This window comes from Osmia lignaria, chromosome 8 (assembly GCF_051020975.1).
Source record: "Osmia lignaria lignaria isolate PbOS001 chromosome 8, iyOsmLign1, whole genome shotgun sequence".
Taxonomy (NCBI): Eukaryota; Metazoa; Arthropoda; class Insecta; order Hymenoptera; family Megachilidae; genus Osmia; species Osmia lignaria.
This window is the reverse complement of record NC_135039.1, coordinates 12,870,080-12,883,031: the sequence shown is the minus strand read 5'-3', so window position 1 is coordinate 12,883,031 and position 12,952 is coordinate 12,870,080. Positions and strand designations below refer to the sequence as shown.

Genomic DNA, 12,952 nt, shown 5'->3' with positions numbered 1-12,952 from the left:
AGGCCGAGATACTTAAATCACTCTGGTCACTCAGCCTCGCGGCTCAGATTGATGTAAGGCCGTGTTTTACATTCAATTCAATTGGGCAAAAAACTGCTATCCGTTGCCGGGACGCAACCGCGGCGGCGCATTGTGCTGGCTGTTGTTGCTGAATCCTTTCGACAACCGCAGGACCTCCGGGCTCCGGTGCAACAGGTAAAACCGCGCTCGTTAGAATCCTTCAATGACGCGAAATTGTCATTATCCATCGAAAGGGATGAAACGTAAACCCTTCGGGTTAAGGTTTCTCGATAAACGAATAATCAACCGAATTAGCGTAAGATTCGAGAAGGAAGGACTCAGAGGAGAACCTTTTCTTTATCCACTCATTTCATCTTGCAACAGCTCGTTGACCGGTGGAAGAACACCCTGTTCCGTTCGTTTCGCCCGTTTCTTTCCTTTACTCCTTTTTCTTTCCATTTTTTTTTCGCCTCTCTACGTGGCACTGCTGCGAGAGATACCGGCGTGGTATTTTCCTATCGGGATCGAATCTACATAGGCGACATTATTCTCGACGACGTCGTTATTCGGTATGCGGGAATCCACGACGCCGCTTTTGACGTAAATTGCGAGGAGCGCCGGTCACGTTTCTCCTTTATTCCGTGTGCCGTTCTTATTGCTGCCAAAGGACGTGCAGATATTCCTCGGGCTGTCGCACGACACGCGCTTCTACCACCGAGGATGTCCCTCGTCCACTTCGGCAACCTCTTTTCCAAAGTGTCTCATCGTTTTCTTCAAATTATTTAATATAAAACACTGAATCGATTCATAAATTAATCGAAGATTTAAAAAAGAAGAAGGATCCTGTGTACGTATACAGAGAAGCAGGGACAGGGGCGACAGTCTGTCTGGTAGAGGAATCGAGTTGCTTCGAATCGGATTCGACGACTGGTCCCTTCGCCGCTGATTGGAAAGGAAGAAAGCGAGAAGGACACTAATTAGTGATTCCGAGAAAGGGGATCCAGTCGCTGGATCAAATCGGCAGGCGAAGATGCCTCGATATACGTCCGAGGTGTGAAGGTTCGTAAAGAAGTGTAAGGCATCCGAGATATTCGTTAAAGAAATCGATAAACCTTCGACGCTTTCGATCTCGACTCGTTACGAGAACGTATGGCATTCTCCGAATAGCTGTGAACAAGCGCGATCTTCGAGTTGGGTGAAGAAAAAGAAATCCTTGGTAATTAACGCCTCCGAGGATCGAGCTCTCGTTTTCCAAGGATTTTCTGCGGAATCGTTTGATCAACCCTCGTGTTGCCACGTTTATCCAGTTTATCTACTGAGAAGGACAAAGGGTTGAAAAAAGATACAGGCAGTTACGAAACGGATGAAATCGTCATGGTACGTGTCAATCGAAGATTGGCTGCGAGGTTCGACGAAGGGGATGAGAGGAGCATCGTCGTGGGCAGCGTGTGGACAAGGATTTTCAGGCAGAGGGACGAGCGGCACGGGAATAAAACAAGGAGGACACTAATTAGCGATTCCAAGAACCGAGAACACGAACCGTAGTACAGCACGGTTCTCCTCTGCTCGGAGGTTGTGCCTGAGACTGTGACTGTGCCTGTGCCTGAACCCGAGCCCATAACACGCCGTGTTGGATCCAGCTGGAACCCATAGCCAGCGTGGACGAGGATGCAACCGAGAGGGGACAAAAGGTCGAAGAGGAAAGAAAACCATCCGAAACATTCGGGCCAGCTACGAGTGTCAACTCGTGGAATGCCTTACCCTTGACCCCTTCGACTCGTCCAACCCTTTCTTCCCTCCCCTCAATCACCCTACTACTTTCTTGCTTTGTTTCTATTCGGCCTCTATGTTGTCATCGATCGAAACTTTGCTCAGAATTTCTTTAACCCTTTAACAAGATTACGTATACAATTATTATGAATTATATTTTGTTATTTAACCCTTGAACGGTGGAGCCTGGGTTAATCGTGACTAAAATAATAGAAGGATATTATTTTTAAACAAAAGAAAATAATATTAGATAGAAAATTATATTAAAATTGTGGTTCTCTTTATGGTCCGCCATTTTGGGAATCAATCATTCTATATGGATCAACAATTGTACACGTTATCCTATTTAAAAATTAAAATTTCTGATAATCCTTCCCCTATATCATCATTTTCCTTATATCGCAATTCTACATGTCCAAGTAAATAGTCACGCAAACGTTCGAATCGTTTGCAACGAAGAAATTTCATTCGATGGTAATCTAGGAAAAATTCCGTAGCATACTTTCGATCAACGTGTGTGGCAGTACAATTTCTATGCCGGTTCTGACGTTCCAGCTAAGCGCGCATTAACATTCATCCCGGTAGGTGTGAAGGACGTGAAAGCCGACGATCACGTTTGGGAATAATTCGGGAACGGGCCTCGCGAGTATCGTTCGATTACAAATAAGGAAGCGATCGAGGCAATTGTTATTGACGTTTCCCATTGTACACCCGTCAAGTCAATCAACCTGGTACAACGTGTCCCAACCGATAATTCCATTACCATCCTAACAGACACCTTTTGTGGCTAGCAAAAAAACCTGTGTACCTATCAATTTTCTTTTATATTTCATAAAATGGACTTGAATTAGAAATTATTTGATAAATAATTTCTGGAAGGCCTAATTATCTGGTAGCTGGAGCAACCGTTCTCCAGGTGGCTCATCGACGCTATCATTAATCCGGCAGTTTTCTTTTACACCGCCTTAACCTGTTCTGGAATTATTATTATTAACAAGAAGAAATATATGCTCTCCTCTAATGTCAATTTGCATATTTCAACGCTAAAATCATTTCAAATGATTTAGTTTATGATTTCTTAAAGTAGTATTTGAAATTTTCTGCTGTTTTTCTCTCCAACACAATTTTCCCGCAATTTTCCGCTTGGGTTAATAAATTAGGAATCCCGGTGCGGGAGCGAGTTCCTAAAATACCCCGACGACTTTAACAGAAATAAAAACGAGTCTTAATTAAACGAAACGATCGCGATAACTTGTACGGGCTTTCGAATTTAGTAGGGACCGTCTGCGACAGAGAAATCCGTGAACGATCTTCGAACAGTGCAAATTTTCAATAAATTCAATATTTCCTCCCACGACTAAATAATTTATAATTAACGCTATCATTTCCAGGATCTACAATATAAAGAAGAAAAATAATGTAAATCGAGTTAGTTGATTTTGTTCGGAATGGACAACCGTTCGAGGACTTCTCTTCGGTTCAGGTAGCGCGTTGTCCTAGTATCAGAAACACATCGTGTCCTACACGACTCGCGTCTGATAACACTATTACTCTCGAAACGATTCACACGCTCCTCTATTCCTTTTACGATTAGAGACTGCTGCTTAACCGGCCAGCCCGTATCGGGCATCCCTTAACCCGACCTTCTTTAATCAGTCCCGGATTTACCGCCCGGGTTTTGTCCTTATTTTCTTTTCCGCCCGGACAAGTGCAGCCGGCGCGGCGGATCGATAGAAATTTTCCGAATGATCGACCGGATTCGCGAGGTCGATGATACATCGAGGGCGGGGGTCGAAGAAAAATAATCGTTGACGCGTGAACTAACGTACGGCGCAAAGAAGAGACGAGATATAATAAAAAGAAAAAGCGGGGGGGGGGGGGGAATAGTCAGAGGGTTGTTCGCAACGACGCGGCGCGGCAGCAACAACAGCAGCAGCAGCAGGTACCCATGATTCTGGGAAACGTGTCCTGCTAGCTTGTTAGGTGTCCCCAACGGTTCTCTAATATATGACTGGCACTCTCTGGTGTACCCTTTTCTCGAGGGAGCAGAAGGAAAGGGCTAGGGCCCCGTGGACTAACCTCGAATGCCGTCCAGTTTACCTGAACTCGTTCCCGGCTTCGACTCGTTTCGCTGACACGCGAAAGTGAAAAAAGAATGGGCTCGCATCCTCGACGTGTATTACGGCATAATTAATGATCCTCTCGCGGTGGAGATCTATTAGCGATCGATCGAATAAACGATGCTTCCTGCTTCGATTTTAAAAAACCATCCTACCTACGTCTGATTTATATCCACCGCTTCTGTCTCCCCCCCCGCGTCTCCCTTCGGATTAATGACCCCACCTCACAAACGATAGTCGGGAATAATTAAAATCTTCATTTTCATGATTTTCGATGGTTCGAGGGAAGAAGTAGGAAGAGTACGGGGGTGGAATGATGGTGGATCGATCGATCATCGGGATGGAATCGATCAGACTCTCTGCTCCACGTGGCCTACCAGCTCGATGATGTCTAGTCACAACACCATTGTTTCAATGACCCGCTGCCCCGCCCAGTAGGTGGCACCCACCCTTCACATACTAATGAGCCGACCAGTTTTCGAACATCATCAACGCTTCTTGCCCGTGAGAGATGAGGTGTTGAGAAGATGCGAGATGCTTTTAACCCGTTCTTACGGTGTAGCCTTGTTATCTCGACTCGGTTCGAGGCCACCGAGCAGGATAATTAGCACAGAATTTTTCTTTCTAACCGTTCTGTGGACGGTGTTCTACGTTGATTTTTAACCGATATCCCACTGTCGCGTTCTCTCCGTGGTCCGCGCGATCCACCGTTACGCCAGGGTGCATCAATCTTGAGGGCCGGACTCTGTCGAAACGTGGGCAAAGCAGAAGTCCATGGGACGGTGGACGGTGTCGGGCAGACGGCGGACGTTCGTTGGCGAGAAGATGAGAAACGTCGCGGGAGGTCCTGCCGTCCAGGATTGATGGACATCCTCACCTACACGCTCGATTATTTGGTGCCACACGCACGATTACACATCCTCCTCCCCGTGCTTCGACCACGTCTCGTACGCGCTTTTACGTGTACACTGCAGCTCGGTAATCACTGGTCGTTAGCGCCTCATTCACGCTCCATCTTGCCTGCCTTACCTCCTCGATCGCCCTTCAGCAGGCCCTTCGGGCCCACAGCCCTTCCGCTTCGTTTTAGTACTTGTGATCTCTCGTTGCTGCTGTCTATCCACGGACCGACACCGTTTTTCTCACTGCTTGGTCGTGTACAATGATTTGTCGTTGTTTGTCGATGGGTAGGGGTGTCGGGTACCCGAAAATTCGGGTCGGGTAGAGTCGGGTAATAATTTACCAGGTCAGGTCGAGCAAAATCCCGAAAATTTCTCCACCTCAAAAACTTTCAAAATCCCCCTGAACCCTAAAAATTCCCGACCCAGTCTTCGGGTACCTGCATACCTCAAATCGACTACCATGAGAATTTTGTGTAAAGAGAACACGGATTCTCGTTTTATTTAAATTAACACTGATCGGTAGATCGGATGATCGATAAGACCGACGCGTAAGTACGCGTTGCTGAAAAATTCAATCGCACGGTGACCCACTTGTTTCGTAACGCATGAACCTCCCGGGGTCCCAGGGTCCCCGCGTCGATACGAGATTAATTCTTTTCGGTACGGTGTGCCGGTATTAATATTTACCGTTACCCAATATCCCCCCCGTTCCACGATGACTGGTTCGCGTCGAAAATTAACCCTTTGCACTCGGCACACTTCTTCCCGCGGTGAGGCTTACGTAAAAAGCTAAGCCTACACCGAACGAACACGATTTCATTAAACCGAGCGAGGAATCGTCGGAAGGTTTCGTCGAACGATCGCAACTCAAACAGTGAAGGAGGAGGAGAAGAAGAAGTAGAAGATGGGAGGCGTATCGAGATTATCGTCGGTCAATCCGACGCGGCTGTAAAAGTGAAATTACATCGCAGGTAAGTTGCAAGAGTGGCCCGAGACGCGGGCACGAGGAATAATGCAGGCCTGAAAGTAGACAATGGACACTTACCAGGCCGAGAATGCGATAACTTTATACTTGAGATCGGGCAAGGGGTGAACACCGTAGAGGGTGGAGAAAGAGAAAGAGATAGGAGGCGTGGACGATCACGATTTAACCATACAAAATCGCGGCACGTATGGCGCGGCTGGTAATCAAACCCATAAATCCGAGGCATAAGCAACCTCTGACACAGATTCTCTGCCTCTTTATCTCTTTCGCGATGTACTCGGCGGTGGCGGCCTGATCATACTCGATAAGCTCGCTCGTTCGCACTCGATTTCCTTCTAATTAGCGCCTCGATTCTGAACGAATTTTCAACCCTCGCCTTACCCCTTCCTAACCTCACTTTAATGAAACCTAAGTGCTATGAAATAATTTCAAGCGTGTCAATTCGTACCTCCAAGGAAGAAAACATATTTCACGATAAATAACTAAAAAGAAAATTGTAGAAGCTTGGAGGTTAGGTTCGTTCGGTTGCACGGTTGGGCCCAGGGGCGAGAGATATCGGTCGATGCATTGGAAGCCATAGCACTGAAGCAGCTTGCATTACGTTGCGTTTCTCTCGCCGGGGTGTTGTTGCACATCGTTGCATCGAGGTGTACCAGGTGTGTGCTGCATGCTCGGGCACCAGGGACTGGGCGTGGTGATGCACGACTGCCTATCGAACTGCTCTATCGCTAATAAATCTGCGCCTCAACTAGAATCTGCCTCGAGTTATGCGGAGAGCCAACGGATAACGACGGATCGGGACTGAGAAAAAAGTCTACCTCGACTGCAAAAAAAAACTACTCCACTCGCGAACGAGTTACGAGACTGCTCTTACCACTTGCTGCTTCCCTATGGCTACTTTACAGATTTTATATTTTCTACACCTTCCTACCCGTCCAATTTGCCTTGATTTAAAAACAACTAGATATTACCTAACGCACAATGCGGTACACGATCCTAAAACTGAAATAATCTCGACAAGAACTGGCTATAAAGTTGCCTTATACAACCGGATCGTTTGTTTGCTTCGCGGCATTTTACGAGCCAATAAACTTGTTTGCTTCTTTTAAAGAAAGAAGAAGGTGGATATAGGGAACCCTAGATTCTCCCCGAAAGTTTGCTTTTTCACTAGGACTCGGAAGTAAACAAAGATGCACCTCAAATTGGTGCATTTTTCGATTTCTAATTTTATTCTTAGTTCAATAATATAGTAATAAAAATATTCTATTAGAAATGTTTACTTATCAAGTACTATTTTACTGTATAATTCAAATTTTTAGTAAATTAAGACAATAAGGGCCGTATTCACAGTCGCAACTTAAACAAAGTCTTAAGACATTCGGCTACTTCCGTCGATTCTCTACTGTAACAACCAATCAAAATGATTCTTGAAAATGTAGCATTATTTGTTAATTAGTGACGCGCTTTTTGAATTGGATCACTCCCGTCTCGAATATATCGTCTCGATATTCGTGGATATATACACAAATTATAATCACTGTCCTCGATATCCGCAAAGTCCAACTCCATTCTCTACTTTTTTAAAAATGATTTTCCACAATTAATCAAAATAAATTGTTCAACACTGCACAATACCACTCACAGTCGGCGAATACGGCCTACTTAGTTAAGGAAGCGATGCTTAAACTTTGCTTAGTTAAGTCCATGCTTAAGCAATGCTTATTTAACGTTCGGCTATTTCCGTCGATTCTCTGCTGTAACAACCAATCAAAATGCTTCTTGAAGATGTAGCATTATTTGTTAATTAGTGACGCGCTTTTTGAATTGGATCACTCCCGTCTCGAATATATCGTCTCGATATTCGTGGATATATATACAAATTATAATCACTGTCCTCGATATCCGCAAAGTCCAACTCCATTCAGTACTTTTTTAAAAATAATTTTCCACAATTAATCAAAATAAATTGTTCAACACTGCACAATACCACTCACAGTCGGCGAATAAGGCCTACTTAGTTAAGGAAGCGATGCTTAAACTTTGCTTAGTTAAGTCCATGCTTAAGCAATGCTTATTTAACGTTCGGCTATTTCCGTCGATTCTCTGCTGTAACAACCAATCAAAATGCTTCTTGAAGATGTAGCATTATTTGTTAATTAGTGACGCGCTTTTTGAATTGGATCACTCCCGTCTCGAATATATCGTCTCGATATTCGTGGATATATACACAAATTATAATCACTGTCCTCGATATCCGCAAAGTCCAACTCCATTCAGTACTTTTTTAAAAATAATTTTCCACAATTAATCAAAATAAATTGTTCAACACTGCACAATACCACTCACAGTCGGCGAATAAGGCCTACTTAGTTAAGGAAGCGATGCTTAAACTTTGCTTAGTTAAGTCCATGCTTAAGCAATGCTTATTTAACGTTCGGCTATTTCCGTCGATACTTTGCTGTAACAACCAATCAAAATGCTTCTTGAAGATGTAGCATTATTTGTTAATTAGTGACGCGCTTTTTGAATTGGATCACTCCCGTCTCGAATATATCGTCTCGATATTCGTGGATATATACACAAATTATAATCACTGTCCTTGATATCCGCAAAGTCCAACTCCATTCTGTACTTTTTTAAAAATAATTTTCCACAATTAATCAAAATAAATTGTTCAACACTGCACCATACCGCCTTCAAACGCGTGCTTAAGTCCTGAATATCGTCGACTTAAAAACATAACCTCAATGAAGCCAAATAAGAACCCGTTTTCTACAAGTAACGCGGACTTATTCGACTATGAATTCATAAGAGCTTAAGACTTTCTTGAGTATCGACTGTGAATCTGCAGCGATAAGCATTTACTTTCCTAAGCAAATGCTTAAGATTGCTTATACGGCAACTGTGAATCTAACCAATGCGACTGTGAATACCGGCCTAAAATTTTCTAGCAAGACTCGAGTCTGCTGCCACCTAGCGCGAAACTACTGAACCCTCTCGAACTTAGATTCTCGTTTATCTATACACGTACTCGAAGAATCAAGTGTTCACCAAACATGCATATCAATTTTTAATAAACACTTACCAGTGCGAGCCCGCGCTGAATCCAAATTGCTCTCCCTCGAATCCTGAAACACACAAGCAGGAGACTGATCAGTCTTTGAAGCTCCATTATTCCTTAGATGAGTGGACCAACGGTAGGTCGATCGGCCCGATTAAAAAGCTGACAAGCAAGAAGGCTAACCGGTGGATTTGTCATTGATTCCTGGCAAGCATGGGGTCAGGCTAGCACAATCGCTAGGAAGTGGCCGAAGCGTTTGCCAGGACATCAATACTTCCCAGTAGTCCGGGTTGCTGTGAAGCAACCTGCATTAGTCCCTGGTAATGCTTTCTAGGCTCTCACAAAAGAGAAAACCTTTGTCCCGAGCATCGAAATAAACAAACAGACGAGGGTGGAAGAGTGTTTCGGTAGCGTCCGGCGTTTCCGTCTCGCGATACCGCTCGGACAAGATTGCCAGTGCCCGTTTATCGCGGCAATTTGCGGGACAGTTGGTAAGAAACTTGCGCCGATTGTCCCGCGGGCATTAATTGGATACATTATACTCTGCGCTCTGCAACGCCGAGGAAGTCGAGCGTGACGATCGACCGGGAGGATCTGCATCGAGCACTCGACGCAGATATGAGAGGAGAATACTCTTCCGCCTCTGACTCGGTGCAACAAACAAAATCAGAGCAATTTGCACGAATTCGTCGATCCTGCGCTCAGCCAAGGATCGCAGGGACTAAGGAAGGGATAAGCCATGAAATAACAGAAAAAGAGGGCAATCGGGGGGAATAAAATCAGGCAAAACTGTATCGGAAGATAATAAGGGGGTAGCCGTGTACCGGTGATCGAGTCCGTTCACCGGAGAACAGGAATAACACGAGGTACCTAAGACGAAAGTCGAGGAAAAAATGATAAAAAGAAAGTTGACACTGGGAATTTCTAAGATCGACGACCCAACGGTCGTTGTTTCTTCCACCTTGAAAATATTTTGGAAAATTCCGATGATTATACATTTCAACAGGCTACGTCCATCTACGTAACATAAATAGAGTGTTCGGCGGAGGATTAAAATTGCAGCATGCGCCGTGTAGGAAAGTCGTGGTTTCTCTAATCCTGCCGAGTATATACTCGAACACGATCGTGCTGCGTCGAGGGCAATACATAAATTTTTCACGTAACCTGTACCAATAAAATGAGATAGCGGGAGTAGAAGGAGGCATCGACGCGATCCTGAAACAACTATACTTATCGAGGATCGTGCCTCGCAGGGTCTGATGGAACCCCGGCGTTTTCAGTCCCGCTTCTGTAATTACTATCCTTCCTCCGCGTATACAGCATCCTTGCTCGCCTCTTTATTCCGGTCCCGGGCGAAAAACGACGACGTCCCGTCGCGGGTATTACACGCGAAACTCGTTCCACGTCAATCTAATCAAACACGGCCGTAAATTTGTTAATGGAAGCCTCGGTGCGCCCTACCGAATCGTAAACAACGACCGATTAAAAAGGTCGGGGATAAGGTTCTTAGCCGAGGATAATCGTAATCGTTAATTCTTTTTTCTCCTCCCTCTCCGTGAAAATTGTCGCGGTCCGTTCGAGCAGACGATCACGATAAAAGCATCGGACAATAATAAACAATGCGTGAAACGACAAGTACAGCCGTGCATTCCGCGAGATGCTATCGGCTGAGCCGAGCGGAGCCGCAATCAATCATTCGAACCGGATAAAATATAAAATACGCTAGCACCGGGGTCGATCCACGCCGCGCCTGTGTATGTGTTTGCCGTTTTATTTATTTGCACGGTCATGCAAGTTCCGCGGAATTAACGTATTTTTTGCACGCGACCGCCCGGATGACGGGTCGATCCGCGCCGCCTTTTATCGAGCTTTTATCGTTTGCCCGCCGCCTAGGACCTACGTCGCTTTATATTCCTTTTGAATCCAACTTCCATGCAAAAAGTACGGCCACTGGTCGGTGGCGTAAAATAACGAGACCTAGCGAGAGGAGAACAGGATGCTTAAAACGATTCGAGGCTGCAGGACGAAAGAGAGATCTCTGCTCTGGTAACGCGTAAACGACGAGTGGCGAGTTCATCGTGATGGATGGTACACGGTGTATCTTGTATCGCTTTATCGTGGGCTACCACTTGCTTATTAAACTGTTCGGTATTCGTCGCGGAGCCGGGTAACAAGACGGGCGAGGAACGGACACGAGCCTTTAAAAACGAAGGCTAAGCGGAGAAAGAAGATCGATGCTCGTCGTGGCTCGGTCAGAAACTTTTAATAAATGTCATCTGCTACCGTGGTAGCCGGACTCGTTATAAATCGCTACCGTGCGAGACGGTCTCTGTTCTTTTGAAACGCGTCAGAAAAATTATCTGATTCCCTGGAACCGTCTCGCAGCTTTGGTCTCGGTACGCGCGACGATCGGCCGCCATCTTTAGGAAAAAGGTAAAACTAAAGGAACTTGTACCGAGAAGAATAAATCGACTAAACTGATAGAAGATTCTAAAAATAAGACATTACCGCCGCTTCCTGTTGCGCCTACCTAGACTCTATGTTTAACTCCCGGACGGCGGACCATGGAGAGAGGCCGAGTAAAATCAAATCCTGCGCCAACTAATCGTCCAAGTTACTATTGCAAACAATTTTATCGGCACGCAAACGATTCTCGAGTTTACAAAAGAAAGAAAAACACATCTCTGGAAGTGATCCCCATCGAGCGGGGAATATCCGTGCGAGGATCGAGCGATAGTTTTCTGTGGACACCCGGTACGAAACGGATGATTGCGCCTCGCGAACGCAACAGATCGCTACGTTATTATTTTCGCCAGTTATCGAATTAGATGTTGGCTTAACGGGTACGTACGGACACGGTCTCCTCGTACCTGCCTCATAGGCGTACATACGCTGCTCTTCTTTGGAACAACCGTGTCCTTAGAGAAATGTCCTTTGGTCCTTCCTTTTTCTTAGCGATAAAAGTAGAACTGCTAAGATTGTTAAAGTTGCGAGCTGATAGTACAGACATGGGGAATTAGTGAGAGAGATGGTTCCTCTTCCATAGAGCAGACATTCATCGATCGAGGATGATCTAATGGCGGGAGTAGATGCAGGGAGCAACGCTTGGCGTTGACTTTTGCATCGACTGGTCGTGGCTCAATTTCCTGCGGGAGTTGTAAATTATGCCGATTCCAGATCGCACCATGGATGACGCCCATGGCCTCCTCTCAGACCGTCCTTTTCTCTTCCCGTTCCCTGTTCACCATTGCCTCGTCCCAACGCCCTCTACTTCTCTCTATTATCCCTCTCTGTCATTCGTCCGACTGCCTCTCTCTCTACCCTAATCCCCCTCGGATGTATCCGAGTACGAAAATAGGGGGCATCCCCGAGATTACAGCTCACTCGTTACTACTTACCTACAACGTACTTACGTTACTTTTAGAACTGCTTATTACTGTGATTACCGGCGCATAATGCGACGACCGAGCGTTCTACAATTTATTATTGAATTGCTATAATACGGAGCCGCGTATCAACCTTCCTCTACCACGTATAGCTTTTGGAAAAATACCCAGGGACCTGGCTAAATCTCAAATAAGACGGCATGAAAATCCTAGGTGTATTCCCTTGTCTCTGTTTCAATAGCAAGAGAGGTGAAAGTGGCTCGATAACCGAAAAGCGAAAGAGCCAGCGATGGCTCCATTAACATTTTTCCTCGTCTATGTTTTAAATTGTACGCTTTAGATGGCACCTCTATCTCGAGACTTTCCCCGGGGTAACCGCCGCATATGGAGCTGACCATTACCGCTTGTGCAGCTGGCCGAGTATTTTCCCGGGAAAAATCTGTCCGGCTATCTGTGTATATAACTAGCAGATCGTTAGATGTGGCGGATTTTTTCGTTTCCGATCACGTGAAATGCGGAAGAAGGTGCCCAAGGCGGCATACAAGACGCTACGAGGGACAAAATCACCGGTCTCGTCTTCTATCCCTCCATTCATTGTTGCTTTCATGTTTCGAAATAACATATTTAAAAGACGGGACCGATTTCTAGAGCGGGTAATTCTGTCCCGATAACGTTACACCTTGTTGGTGATATATACTTGCAGAATAGAAGAGGTGTAGGAATGTCTCCAC

At 45.5% G+C, this 12,952-nt stretch overlaps 1 long non-coding RNA gene across 1 annotated transcript in view; it reads right to left on the bottom strand.

Moving 5' to 3' along the window:
• The window catches only part of LOC143305593 (uncharacterized), a 185,156-nt gene that overhangs the window by 143,576 nt on the left and 28,628 nt on the right, over nucleotides 1-12,952 (bottom strand). The window contains exon 2 of the long non-coding RNA XR_013062636.1: nucleotides 8,860-8,902. This is a non-coding gene — a long non-coding RNA (uncharacterized LOC143305593). The remainder of the gene's footprint in view (nucleotides 1-8,859; nucleotides 8,903-12,952) is intronic.